At 54.6% G+C, this 14,071-nt stretch overlaps 1 pseudogene; it reads left to right on the top strand.

Moving 5' to 3' along the window:
* The first annotated feature begins 1,165 nt into the window (after positions 1–1,165).
* LOC102460822 (putative G protein-coupled receptor 33) lies at positions 1,166–6,569 on the top strand (annotated as a pseudogene).
* Positions 6,570–14,071: the final 7,502 nt, after the last annotated feature.

The following is a 14,071-nucleotide window of genomic DNA, read 5'->3' on the forward strand; positions in this document are numbered from 1 at the left end:
AGAGGACAGGAGAAGTAGGTGGAGGGTAACTGAACTGCCAGTGCTTGATACTTTCCTGGCCAAACCAGTTAGGATCACCTGTCGGAGGCTCCAAGATCTACTAGTTGGTGACCACTGCCCTAGTTTGTTCACACTCAATAGGGTCCCTGAGTCCTAGATTCCTGAGCGGGGCTAGGACCTCACTGGGTTTGGGTGTTTTCATACCTCGTAGAATCTGATGGGAAGGTCAGTCTCAGTCTCCCAATTTGTACCAATGGGATGTGGAAGTGGCTTGGTCAACGTGGCAGAGCCAGGAATGGCACCGATGCCTCCTGAGACCCAGTCCCAGTCTCGAGTGGCCCTGACTCCTTACACAGTGCGCGATGCCCGCAGGGACTGTCTTTCTTTGTACAGTGCCTGGCGCAGCAGAGTTTGAATTTCCCACTGGTTCTATCCTGGGAGGGATGCCGGGGCTTGTTTTAAAGCGATGGCTTTCTCTTAAGTGAGGGCTCTAAGACAGGGTCTGAAGGGTCATTTCTATTTATGATTCGCAGCTTTGTGATCTCAGAGAGCAGGTGGGGGCGGAGCGTGTAGGTTTGAAGGGGAATTTCCTTGTTAAGTCCACTTAGAAGGCCCAGACATTTGCTATTGCAGAGGCAAGCCAGTGAAACTCCCTGCCACTGGATCTCAAGTGAGTTAGCCTGCGAAATACCATACCATAGTGTGAGGCAGGGTCTGACCAGCAGTTTTCAAACTTTTTTCCCATGATCCAGTTGAAAAAAATTGTTGATCCTGCGACCCAGCATAATTTGACTGGAGTGCGGGCTGCAGGGTGGGGCTGAGGATGAGAATTTTGAGTGCAGGAGGGAGCTCTGGCTTCAGTGAGTGTGTGTGGGTATGTCTAAACTACATGGCTCCATCGATGGAGCATGTAGATTAGGCTGATCGGCAAAGGGAAATGAAGCCACGATTTAAATAATTGTGGCTTAATTTAAATTTAAATGGCTGCTGCGCTGAGCTGACAAACAGCTGATCAGCTGTTTGTCGGCTCTGCACTCTAGTCTGGACGCTCCCGCGCCAACCTGAAAGCCCTTTATTGACCTCCCCATTATGCCTCGTAGGATGAGGTTTACCAGGGAGGTCGATAAAGGGCTTTCATGTTGGCAGGGGAGCGTCCAGACTGCCCCGATCTGCCGACAAACAGCTGATCGGCAGAGCGGGGCAGCCATTTAAATTTAAATTTCCCTCTGCCGATCTATCTAATCTACATGGCTCCGTCGATGGAGCCATGTAGTTTAGACGTACCCTGTGTGTGTGTGTGTCAGGGCTGGGGCAGAAGGGGCTTACCTTGAGTGGCTCCTGGTCAGTGTTGCAGCAGGGGTGCTAAGACAGCCTTCTGGCCTCTCCTGACCAGGCTGTGCCCAGCCAATGGGAGTGTGGCGCCAGTGCTCAGGGCAGGCGCAGTCATGGAGACCTGTGCACTCTCCCCCCATCTCCCACCGCCCCACCACATAGGAGCCGAGCCTGTTGCGGTCACTTCTGGGGCACAGCACAGTCTGTGGTGCCAGGAGAGGCAGGGAGCTGCCTTAGCCCCCCACCCCACTCACCTGACCCCCCTGCAGCAGTGAAACCCAGCGCCTGACATTCCACCCCCCAGGGCCTGTGAAACTCCTCCCCACTGCGGAAGACAGGAATTAGCCTGTGGGATTCCCAGCCACTGGAGAGCTGTGGCATTAACAAAGGGCTTGCAACAGAGAGGTTAGTAGGTGAGACCCAGGATATGGGTGATTTTTTTTCTCTACCGTTTCATGTTAATCTGCTGGGTAGTTCCCCATTTTTGCAGTCTAACCCCTAAAAGCCCATGTCCTTCTCCCATCCTAGGAGTCCTGGATTCCGGCCCCTCCCTCCTTCTCTAACCACTGGCTGCTCAGCAGCACTGAGAGGACTCCGTGCTAACCAGGCCAGTCAGGGGCAGGGTGGGCAGCCCGTCTGTGGCCTAGAGAAAGCAGGTTGGCGAATGGAGGCTTCCTGTGTCGTGGGGAGGGAGGAAATGACCCTGTACATTCTTACAAGGGTGAAGCAGCAATTGCTGGGACGGGCAGAGAAGCACAAGAGACGGGGGTGGGGGAAGGGTGGCTTCTTCTGCCTTGTGGCAGGGAGTTCCACTGAAACAAGCTCTCACATACGTGGATTTGACAGCACTGATCCCCAGCGCACTGAGCAGGCCTGATCCCCTGCCTTGGGGCCAGGTTAGAACTGGCCATCCTGGAGGGGAAAGGCTTTGTGTTCCATTCCTTGGCCCCTTGAGCCAGTTAAGCATCCAGATGGCAGGCAAGTGGCATTCTGTGCATTTGCTCTCCCTGAGTGTCCCCTTCCCCTCTAGTAATCCCCCAGTGGCCCGCCCACTCACAGCACTCTCCAGCAGCAGTGAGTTCCATCAGTCGTAGCCCAGGTGTGATGAATACCTTTCCTGGACTGTCCGAATAAACAGAAGGGCCCATAGAAGCCCTCTCCTATAGTGTGTTCCTAACCCTTTTGGTATTTCTCTTCTCCTCTTTCATTCCCTTTCTCTTCTTCTGTCCTCCTTCTAGCCGCTCTTCTGTCTCTCCCCAGGGCACCATGGACCAAGGCAAAACCACCCTCCCATCAACCACAGAGGCAAACTCCAGCCAGAGCCCAGCAGCTTTGAGCCCTGCTCACCTGGCTGCGGCTGGGTTGCTCTTCATCACCTTCCTGGTGGGTGCGGTGGGGAACGGGCTGTACCTGTGGGTGCTGGGGCTGAAGATGAGGAGGACGGTGACAACGCTCTGGTTCCTCCACCTTATATCCTGCAACCTCCTCTTCACCCTGCTGATCCCCTTCTTTGCTGTCTACATCCTCCTGGGTCTCCACTGGGTCTTCGGCACGGCCATGTGCAAACTCCTCAACACGTTCGTCTGCGTGGGCATGTTCTCCTCCGTTTTCCTGCTCACCCTCATCAGCCTGGACCGCTACACCCTCATTCACAAACCCATCTGGTCCCGAAGCCACCGCACTCTGGCTCTGGCTGGGAAGCTTGTCGTGGGCGTGTGGCTGGTCTCCTTTGGTCTCAGCGCTCCCTACCTGGCTTTCCGGGAGACCCACGTGGTGGACAGGGACAGAATCACCTGCATCAACAATTACAATATCTCCAGAAACTGGAATGGAACTGAGACATGGGTTCTGGGGCATCAGATTCATCTGACCATGTTTGTGATCCAGTTCCTTCTGGGCTTCCTGCTGCCCTTATGCACCATTGTGGGATGCTATACCCGGGTGGGGTTGAAGATGAAGGAGAAGAGGCTGGCATGGGCTGGGAAGCCCTTCAAAGTCATGGTGGCCGCGGTGGCTTCCTTCTTCCTCGGTTGGCTGCCCTACCAGCTCTTCCAGAGTGCAACTGTCTACAGGAAGGAGTTGCCAGAGTCGGTGTCGGGTACTCTCTTGGTCATTTACATCATCACTGCTTGCTTCAATGCCTGTTTCTCTCCCATCTTCTACCTGTTTGTGGGGGAGAAGTTCTGGCTGGTCTTTAGGACGTCTCTTCTCACCCTGGTCAAGACAGGTTTTGTTGACAAACTCAGCAGCAGTGCTCCGACACTAATGGAGGACACGGGTGTGAGCTTGAGAACACAAAATGCAGTATGTCCTGAAGACTGAAGGAATCTTTGCCTTAGACTTAGGGAGAGTTGGAAATTTGGCCTTATTTGTTCATAGATCCCTGATATTTTAAAACCTGGTTTACATTCTTACAGGCTAGGGTGTATCTTACTGAGTCCCTGCTCTCCCCACAATTCCATATGTTCTAGGTCTCTGAAATTTTTCAGTTGGATGTGAGTGGCAGCAGATCAGTAGCCTTCTCCAACATTGTGTTTGCCTTAGTTCTTCCACTGTGTTCTAACCTTCTGTGGACGCCAGGACTCCTCAATTCACAAGGTGTAAGGGACACTGACTGGAGTGTTTGCGTCCATTGACCTCCTGCGGTGGAAACGGCACTGATGGTCAAATTAAAGTACATTGACTCCTGCTATGCAATTAACGACGATGGAGTGGTGTTTCTTAATTCGTCCTTCCGGGTAAGTACAGACAAGGCCCGAGTCTGCGAAAAGTCTCTTTTTAAATAAATGGCATGAATAAATGGGAATGGAGAAAGGCTGTTCACAGTAGTGACGGATGGCAGAACAAGGACCAATGGTCTCAATTTACAGTGAGGGAGGTTTAGGTTGGAGATTAGGACAAACTATTTCCCTAGGCAGGTGGAGAAGCACTTGGATGGGTTAACTGGGGAGGGGGTGGAATCTCCATCCCTAGAGATTTTTATCTCGACTTGACAAAGCCCTGGCTGGGTTGGTTTAGTTGGGGTATGTCTAGACTGCATCCCTCTGTTGGCAGAGGGATGCAGATTAGGCAGGTCAACACTGCAAATGAGGCAGGGATTTAAATATCCAGTGCCTAATTTGCATAAAATGGCCATCATGTTTTGCTGACTCAGCACTTTGTTGGCAAAAAGCGGCAGTCTAGAGGGGGATCTGTCGAGAAAGAAAGCCTTTTTCGACAGATCCTGTAAACCTCCTTGTAAAAAAGGAATGTGGGATAATAACCCCACTCCTCCCACCCCTGCCTGGCTTCTGCGCAATCACAGGCTCCTAGCACCGATCGTGGCCCCGCCTTCCAGCTGCTCCCCCCACCAACGCCAGGCTTCTGTCTGGTGCGCAGCTGGAAAAATCAGAGAATACTGGACATTGCACATTGCATAGTTTCTGATTTTTTTACTGGACAAACAGCGCAAATACCAGACTATCCAGTAGAATACTGGACACCTGGCAACCCTGACAGCTGCAGTCCCCTTACTGTTGTGATTTGCTAAATTTGATCCGCTTATTTCTGTGTATGTGTCATCTTCGTATTGTGAGCTTTATGTAGCTTGTGTTTGGGAGAAAGGCTGCCGCTGCCTCCACTTCATTTTGCCTTCAGTCCTGCTTCTCCCATATGTGCAACGTCTCTGCAAACTGATTCTCAGAGCAAAGGGCTGGCAGACCATCTGAGCCAAGGCTGTGGTACACAAGACAGCAAACTCGCTGGTGCTGCTAGGAACTCAGAAGTCCTATGTATGCCTCTCATTACTCTGGCCGTTTGACAGCTCTTTCTTTTCTTTTCCTTTCTAAGAAACCCTCGAGTTTAGAGTTGCCTGCAGTGCAGTATTGATCTGGTAACGAGGCTGGCCCTCGGGTCACCAGAAAAACATTTTGGGTTGTGAATAGAATTGTAACTTACTTCTCACTTTACTGGACCAATTTGCTGATTGGCTGCCTGACTTCTTTCTTTCTTTCTTTCGCTCTTTCTTTCGCTCTTTCGCTCTTTCTTTCACTCTCCATTCCACGGCCTGTCTGGAGCTTAGCATTACTCTCAGTGTGGACTTTTCTTGGCACCCTGGAGGTCCCACTGTTACCAGATGTGCCCGTTACTCTGGGGCGTGCTCATTTATTGGGGTTTCACTTATGGGGGATGGGGAGGTTAATAATTTTACCCTTGTGCTACTTGTGCTCTCCTATGGAGCTGGATTCTCCCCACTGCCAGTTCTCTCCCAATGGAGCTCTCATGCAAGAACTAGGCTCCCCCAGGCTGGATTCTTCCCACCCTAGAATCAGAAGAACACACGGACACCCACACCCACAACCAGAGCGTGTCTGAGAGGGCTGGTTAATCAGCACTCACAAGCTGACCTTTGTTAAGTCCCTGACCTTAGCAAGCTGGTTGCACAGCAATGCCTGGCTGTGACCTTCCTGCGCCCTTGGACTCAATGGGCTGGTTAAATGGCACTTTCCGCTGCCGCTCTCATGCACCCCCAGGTTCAGCTCCTCCCAATCCCCACTTTCACCCCACCACCACCGTTGTGTTAGAGACCCTCCTGGCGAGCAAACCCCACAGGACTTTGGGGCGCTGCAGGGATCCTTAGCTTAGGTGCAAGGAGTGTTGCCGCAGAGGGAATGGGGAAGCCAAAGCACCCCTGACAGGCAGCACGTTAGTGAGATGAAAAAAAACAAAACAGAGAGAGTGAGCAGGAGAGAAAAGCAACCATCTTAACAACAAAAGTGATTTACTTCTAGGTACAGTAGTAACCAGACAAGGGGAGACTGGCAAACAAAACAGTCACACTATTACACTGAACTGTTACACTATTACAGCTACCTTTAATCTGATTACAAATGTATCTATCGCTTCACTCTCTCACTCACTCAGTCTATCTATCTGTCATAAAAGACAGGACTATGCAGAACTTTAAAGACTAACAAGATGGTTTATTAGATGATGAGCTTTCGTGGGCCAGACCCACTTCCTCAGATCAATTTGTGGAAGAACATTGGCACGACCATATATACCAAAATGATACAATCAAAAAAAGTGAACACATATAAAATTGACAAATCAAATTTTAGAACACAGTGGGGTCGAGGTATATACAGGCAGTCCCCGGGTTACGCACAAGATAGGGACTGTAGGTTTGTTCTTAAGTTGAATTTGTATGTAAGTCGGAACTGGTACATATTGTATGGGAAACTCTAGCCAAACATTTCTCCAGAACTCAGTTTTATTCTCCCACTCCTCACTTCCCTCAGTCCTTTATTCTCTAGGGGTATGTCTACACTACCCTCCTAGTTCGAACTAGGAGGGTAATGTAGGCATACCGCACTTGCAAATGAAGCCTGGGATTTGAATTTCCCGGGCTTCATTTGCATAAGCGGGGCTCCGCCATTTTTAAATCCCCGCTCGTTTGAACCCTGTGCCGCGCGGCTACATGGGGCACGAATTAGGTAGTTCGAACTAGGAACCCTAGTTCGAGCCCCGTGTAGCCGCGCTGCACAGGGTTCGAACGAGCGGGGATTTAAAAATGGCGGAGCCCCGCTTATGCAAATGAAGCCCGGGAAATTCAAATCCCAGGCTTCATTTGCAAGTGCGGTATGCCTACATTACCCCGCTAGTTCGAACTAGCGGGGTAGTGTAGACATACCCAAGCTGAGGTGTCTGCTGAGAAAAGCCGCTCCGCATCTCCCTGGTATGCTTGGGGGGGGGGGGGGACAGCAGATCAGGAAGACGCTGAGTGGCTTTTCTCGCTGCGGAGGACGTGGGTGGCGGGACTGCGGCGTGTCTCGGCGGTCTGCTGGGGGGGCGCAGCTAGTGCGGGGTTGCCTCACCCCATTTGTAAGTAGGGATCCGATGTAAGTCGAATCCATGTAACCCGGGGACTGCCTGTATGGTCGTGCCAATTTTCTTCCACAAATTGATCTGAGAAAGTTAGTCTGGCCCACAAAAGCTCATCACCTAATAAACCATCTTGTTAGTCTTTGAAGTGCTGCATAGTCCTGTCTTTTGTTTCAGCTACACCAGACGAACACGGCTGCATCTCTCTCACTATCTGTCATACACACACACAATAGTACTAACTAACTCATTTCTAGATATCTGGCTAGTTCTTGAAACTCTTGTGTTCTAAGTGACAGTGGCTTGAAACCCAATCAGATCTGTCCTGGCCAGGCACTTTAAGGCTATGTCTACACGTGCGGCTTCTTGTGCGAGTAATATGCAAATAAGGCTAAGCATGGACTATCACCGAGCCTCATTTGCATACCTAATGAGCCACCATTTTTTTCAGAAGACGCTCTTGCGCAAGAAGGAGCTTCTACACTGCGCCTTCTTGCACAAGAAAAACCCTCTTGCGCAATGCCGTTCTTCCTGAAAAATAATAGGTGTAACGGAAGCTAGAGCCTTTTAGAAACAGTCACAATGGAGTCAGGCCCCCCTTTGTTCAACCAGGCCTCTCTAAGGGAGTTCCTCTGAGGAACCCCCCTAAAATAGCTGCCTGACAGATAATCCCCAAGTATTCTGGAGTATTAACTCTGTAAGGTCCTAGGGCAGGGAGCAAACAGGCCAGGTCCTCTGCCAGCGCCGTTCTGTGAGTTCTGTTCAGTTCACTTCTGAATTCTTGGGCTCTGCTCCCAGCTCTGGAAGGGAGTGGGCCCCAAGTGGGGGCCTGTGAGCCAAGGCTCTTGGGTTCATTCCCAAGCTTTGGGAGGGGAGTGATGTCTAGTAGCTAGAGCAGACATACTGACACCAAAGCTTTTAATGCACTAGTATCAAATTGGCCAAATGGTTTAGCCCAGTGTGGTGGGGCGACTGTCCCACAGTGGACGGAAGGGGTAAAGCAGGTAGAAGGGAGCCCATACAAAGCCCTGGTGTGACAGGAATGGACCAGCCCCACACTGGGAAAGCTGGGCCTAACCAGGCTCACCTGGTTGAAGAAGCCCCGCCCCCAAAGCCCTGCTGGGCATGCTCAGACTGCAGCCGGGGTATAAAAGCCCGGAGAAGGCTCTGCTTGGACTGTGTGCTGAGGAGGTGCTGCCGGGGCTCCTGCAAGGGAACCGCCAGAGGGACCGGCCCTGGAAACTGGCCAGTGAGACGCCTACACGACTGTCCAGTGAGACTGGTAGGCAGGAGGCCTGAGCAGAGCTCCCGGAGGGGAACTGCCAGAGGGACGATCGGGAGGCCGGCCAGTGGGATGTCTGTGCTACAGAGGATCTGGAGGAAGGACCCTGGCCGGAGGCAGTGGAGACTGGTGGGGAATGGTGCAGGGTGGGCTGTCAAAATATGTGGCTCTCAGCGGGTTGCGGTGGGATTCCCCACCGAGGGAGCAGTGGAACGTGCCCCTGCTAATAGCGCCCTGGGCTGGGACCTGGGGAAGTAGGGAGGGCCTGGGTCCCCCCCCCTCAATCCCAGAGCTGGGGGTGGGGGCAGCTCCTGTGTGCTAGAGACTCTGGCCATTAGGCTGCACTGCCCTGGTGAGTGGGGTGTTGGGGTATAACCACAGTTGTGTTGTAGGAGATGCTGGGTCGGGCGTGGCCCTAAGAAGCCCAGGGACCTGACAGCATGTTATTGACCTGTGGTTTGCAGGGGAAGCCGTTACTTCAGAGGTGTGAACCGCTCCCGAGCACAGGTGTGAACAGCTGGAGGAGCAGGCTCTCTTTTGCAGGGTGGCTGCACCGCTCTTTGGTGCTCTGCGTCGCTGAGGTCAGGGGCCGGGTGGGTTTCACATTTGGCAGAGTTCAGTGACTTTGCTGTTTTCCTGCCCTGTGCACCAAGGACATTGGAGCCATCTGAGGCTGTTCAGTCCCTGCATGGGGGGGTCAGGGGCTGTACCATGGGGAGCCCTGGGCCAAATCACCCCAACTTTGCATCACAGACCCCACTCCCGCTCCATTGCCGAGTGCCGGTTTCCAAAGCACGGGGGCATCGGTACAAGGGGTGAATAGTAACAGCAGATCGGACTCGGGGGCTGCATCTTATGATGCCGCTGACCAAACACCCTCCCATTGCTCTGGCAGACTCCAGCAGGGCCCCAGCAGCTTCGGCCACTTTCCCCGCTGATGCGAGTCTGCCGGGGTGTTCCGAGCTGTGTGAAGTTTCAGAGGGGGAACTGTGTTGGTCTGTAACAGGAAAAACTAAAGTGCTACCAGACTATTGGTTGGTGTTTTTTAAAAGTAACAAAATATGTAGATGGGATCATGAACTTTCATTGGCACAGCCCACTTCTTCTTCAGATGACCGGAGCAGGTTGTGCCCACAAAAGCTCATGATACCATCTACATATTTCAAATGTTGTTTCACTACTGAGGGTGGAAACTCTGCTTCACAGGCAGTTCACACCTTTGGGGACTGTAGCTTGCACGGAAAAGCTCCAGTGAGCAACGTCCCCACCCCGCTGCGTGATGATCGGCGGCGGGGCTAGCACAGACACTGCTCTTAGTCTTTGTGCCCAGAGGTGAGGAGTCAGATCTGCACCCCACCTGCCACACGGGTGCTGGAAGTAAGGATGCAGGGGCTGTGTACCCAGCTTTCCACCCATCTCCTCTGGGTGGCCCCTGCAGGGTCCCACCAGACCCATTGCTTTCACCACACCCTGGGGTCCTACTGCAGCTCCAGGCCGGGCTCCAAGGGGCTAGGGTGTCGGCTCTCCTGGATCTGACAGTCTGGGCCCCAGTGCTGCGAATGGCATCTGGCCGGCCCTGTCCGGGAGCCTTCAGCCATCGGAGAGGCACAAACAGTTGTAAGCGGGGTGGGTAACTCAGCACCCTCACTAAAAGTTGTTCCAGCGCCACTGGCCTGCCGTTTGCTTGGTGTTATAGAATCCTAGACTAGGGCGGGCAAAGACCTCTGGAGGCATCAAGTCCAGCCCCCTGCCCAAAGCAGGACCAGACTCAACTCAATCATCCCAGCCAGGGCTTTGTCAAGCTGAGACTTAAACACCTCTAGGGATGGAGATTCCACCCCCTCCCTAGGGACCCCAGCCCAGCACTTCCCCACCCGCCTAGGGAAATCGTTTGTCCTAATACCCTGTCTAGACCTCCCCCCTGCAACTTGAGACCAATGCTCCTTGATCTGCCATCTGCCCCCACTGAGACCAGCCTCTCTCCATCCTCTTTGGAAGTTGAAGGCTGCTCTCAAATCCCCCCTCACTTTTCTCTTCTGCCGACTAAACAAGCCCAAATCTCTCAGCCACTCCAGCTCCTGAATCTTTTTCAATGCTGGGGTTAGTCTGTGTCCACAAAAACAATGGGGAGTCCTGCGGCACCTCAAAGACTGACATTTATTAGGCGTCAGTCTTTGTGGGCAAAACCCACTTGGTCAGATGCATGGAGTGGAGTCCGGAGGCCACACAAATATACTGACATATGAAAAGGAGGGCGTTACCTTATCACATGGAGGCCAGAACTAATGAGGCCAATTCAGTCAGTTGGGCTATTCCAAGCAGTCGGGAAGAGGTGTGAACATGGAGAGGGGAAATTGCTTTTGTAGTGAGCACAGTCACTAAGTTGTTGTAAAGTATTCAGAGCAGCCCCCCAAACCTTAGAGAAATGACATAGTTTAAGGACACCTGAAAAGGATTATTGAATATTATTTTTTCATAGGGACCCTCAATCCAGGCCCTGGACCCTGCTGTGCTAGGAGCTGTACAAACATAGTACAAAGAGTCCCAGCACAAGAGCTCACTGTGTAAGGAGTCAGGGTAGAGAGACTAGGACCAGCTCTCTGGAGGCCTTGTTTTATTCCTGGCTCTGCCACTGAAGGGCTGAGTGACCTTGGCCAAGTCACTGCCACACTCAATGCCTCAGTTTCCCCATTTGTAAAAGTCAGGAGACATCTCCTGACCTCCTGGATAAAGGTTTTTGAGGTCTACAGAGGACTAGCAGTATAGAAGTGCTAGCTAGAGCTGTTACAATGCACAGACACTTCTGTAATTCGCTCCCCAATGGACTGAACACAGTTGGAAAGCTAGAACCACCAGAAGACTTTTAGATCAAGCAAAGACAGTGGAATCTGTTGGATTTGATGGTGTGAAAACATCCCGGTCAGGAATCTAGAACTCGGGGACCCTGTTGTGCTTGAACACTCTGAGGGTATGTCTACACTACAAAGTTAGTTCGAACTAACGGATGTTAGTTCGAACTAACTTTCCTAGGCGCTACACTAGCGCTCCGCTAGTTCGAACTTAATTCGAACTAACGGAGCGCTTAGTTCGAACTAGTTAAACCTCACTGTACGAGGATTAAACCTAGTTCGAACTAGCTAGTTCGAATTAAGGGCTGTGTAGACCCTTAATTCGAACTAGTGGGAGGCTAAGGCTTCCCAGGTATCCCTGGTGGCCACTCTGGCCAACACCAGGGAAACTATATTGCCCCCTTCCCGGCCCCGGAGCCCTTAAAGGGCCACGGGCTGGCTACACAGTTTGTGCCAGTTGCAAGGCTGCAAGCACCCGTGCCAGCAGACCCTGCACCTGCCACAACATGAGCCAGCCATCCGAGGGCTCCCAGCCCTCCGCTGCTCCCCAGGACCAGCCTGGCGGCTCCCAGGAGCCTGCCCGGGGGCGCAAAAGGCGGGCGCCCACCTTGTCAAGTGCGGAGATCGTGGACCTCATCGAGGTTTGGGGGGAAGCCTCCAATGTCCACGATCTCCGCACTAGCCACAGGAACGCGGCCGTCTACGGCCGCATGGCTGCCAGCCTGGCCGCCAGGGGCCACCAGCGCAGCCGGGAGCAGGTGCGCTGCAAAATTAAGGACCTGCGGCAGTCCTACTCCCGGGCCTGCCAGCCAGGGGCCGACCCGGAGGCCTGCCCCCACTTCCATGCCCTGGACCGCCTCCTGGGGGCTCATGCCATCCCTGCCCCCCAGGACGTGATTGACCCCGGGGCAGAGGGACTGCTCCTGGAGACGGAGGAGGAGGAAGAGGGCTCTGAGAGCCAGGAGCCTGCCGCCAGCCTGCCCAGGACCCGGGACCCCCGAGGCACGCCACAGAGCCGCTCGCCTGTGTCGTCTGAGGCCGGGGAGGCATCCACCTGTGAGTACCCTCGTGTTCCCCTTATGTGTACGGGGGGCTGGGGTGAGAGGGAGCCCCGGGACAGTGCGCCTGGGCCTTGCCCACCAAGGAGCAGCAGCTGGGGATCCTGCAGGGGCCCTGGCCTTGCAGAGGGGAGCTGGGTTTCACACACCTGGGCCCCTGGGGTAATTGACCGCTGGTCTTGTTGCACCACAGCCGCAGCACCTGGGACTGCAGGGCGCACCACACCGCCTGCAGCAGCCGCCCGCGCCCGGGCAAGCAGGAGAGCCAGGAACCAGGAGGACTACCAGAGGCGGCACCTCCGGTTCCTGGATCGACAGCTCCGTCTCCAGGACCACTGGGTCCAGGAGGACCTCAGGCTGCACCAGAGGAGTCTGGAGGCCCTGGAGGAGCAGGGCCATGCCCTGCGAGGCCACCTCCAGAGCCTGCTCGACCGCTTCCCACTTCCTCCTCCTGCTGCTCCCCCTGCTCCTCCTGCTCCCCCTGCTCCTCCCGCTCCCCCTCCTGCTCCCGCTCCTGCTTCCTCCACATCCCCTGTCCCTCCTGCCCCCCCCTTCACAACCATTTCCCACCGACGCCCCCGGACCCGCAGTGTGGCGAGACGGGAGAGGCAGCCGGACTCCCACCCCTGAGCTTTCCTTTCCCTTCCTCCCTTCCCTCCCCTTCCAGCTCCCTCGTCCCAGGTTTCCCCCTCCCCTCTCCAACCCTCATTCCTCCCTCCCCCCACCCCAGTTCTGTGAAATAAACAGACGTTTTTGTTTGAAAAACAGGTGTCTTTATTTGACAGTAGGTAGGGAGGGGAAAGGGGAAGGGGGGGGGTAGGGTGGAAGAAGGCCCCAGTGGGGCATGCAGGGAGAGGTCAGTCCTCCTCCTCCTCCACCAGGAAGCTCTCCCGCAGGGCTTCCCGGATCCGGACGGCCCCCTGCTGGGCTTCCCGGATGGCGGCGGTGCGGGGCTGACCGTAGTGTCCAGCCATGCGGTCAGCCTCAGCCATCCAGGCTGGCAGGAAAGCCTCCCCCTTCCGCTCACACAAATTGTGGAGCACACAACATGCCGCCACCACGGGAGGGATGCTGTGCTCGGCCAGGTCCAGACAGGTGAGGAGGCATCTAAATCGGGCTTTCAGTCGCCCGAAGGCCCCCTCTATCACGATGCGGGCCCTGGTCAGCCTGGCATTGAAGGCCTGGGGGGAGGGATTGAGGTGCCCCGTGTAGGGCTTCATGAGCCAGGGCTGCAGTGGGTAGGCGGCATCCCCCACCAGGAACACGGGCATGTCCACGTCCCCGACCCTGATGTGGCGGTCGGGGAAGAAGGTCCCGTCCTGCAGCCGCTGGCACACGGAGGAGTTGCGGTACACCCGGGCGTCGTGTGCTTTGCCGGACCAGCCCACATTAATGTCCGTGAACTGGCCTCGGTGGTCACACACGGCCTGCAGGATGACGGAGAAGTACCCCTTGCAGTTGACGTACCGGGACGCCTGGTGTTCCGGGGCACGGATGGGGATGTGCGTCCCGTCGATGGCCCCCCCGCAGTTGGGGAAGCCGAGGGCGCTGAATCCCCGGATGACGGCGTCCGGGTCGGCGAGGCGGACCACCCTGCGGAGCAGCACCCGGTTGATGGCCTTGACCACCTACGGAGAGAGACACAGCAAAGCGCCAATCAGTGGGGCGCCCGGGTGGCTGGGAGCGTT

This window comes from Pelodiscus sinensis, chromosome 22, assembly GCF_052426305.1.
Source record: "Pelodiscus sinensis isolate ZL-2025 chromosome 22, ASM5242630v1, whole genome shotgun sequence".
NCBI lineage: Eukaryota > Metazoa > Chordata > Testudines > Trionychidae > Pelodiscus > Pelodiscus sinensis.